This window comes from Alligator sinensis, unplaced genomic scaffold (genome assembly GCF_000455745.1).
Source record: "Alligator sinensis unplaced genomic scaffold, ASM45574v1 scaffold1162_2, whole genome shotgun sequence".
In the NCBI taxonomy this organism is placed as follows: Eukaryota; Metazoa; Chordata; order Crocodylia; family Alligatoridae; genus Alligator; species Alligator sinensis.
Genome location: NW_005843013.1, coordinates 289,081 through 289,467, shown reverse-complemented (window position 1 = coordinate 289,467; position 387 = coordinate 289,081). Strand labels below are relative to the sequence as shown.

Here is a 387-nt window from a genome sequence, read left to right as displayed (position 1 = left end):
TCTTTCCCTGGCACCTTCACAGTAGGTCACTTTCACACACAAATCCTGTGTGTCTATATTTTCTCATTGGTGATAACCTTGATTCATTTATATCACACTAAAGCTTTTATGCTATTCTGTACATCATTTCATGGTCAACAGTAACACCTTTTTACAATTATGGTGCTGTAGGCAACTGATAAATAGAAAATTGTTATTTTAGAATATATAATCTGGGTGGTAATCATTTTTTTAAAAGGCAGTGAGCATATCTGGTTATTGGAAAACCTGAGCTGAGAATTTGTTTTCACATATCCTTTTTCTTCTCCCCTCTTCCCCCGCTGCGCGCGTCCGTTGTCGTTCCCCCCCCCCCCCCCAAAAAAAGAGGGGGCTTTTTTTAAAAATACT

General features: G+C 38.8%; 1 protein-coding gene across 2 annotated transcripts in view; it reads left to right on the top strand.

The window, feature by feature from the left end:
• Positions 1–387, top strand: part of PWP2 (PWP2, small subunit processome component) — a 31,145-nt gene that overhangs the window by 22,082 nt on the left and 8,676 nt on the right. The gene's annotated exons all lie outside the window — the stretch shown is intronic.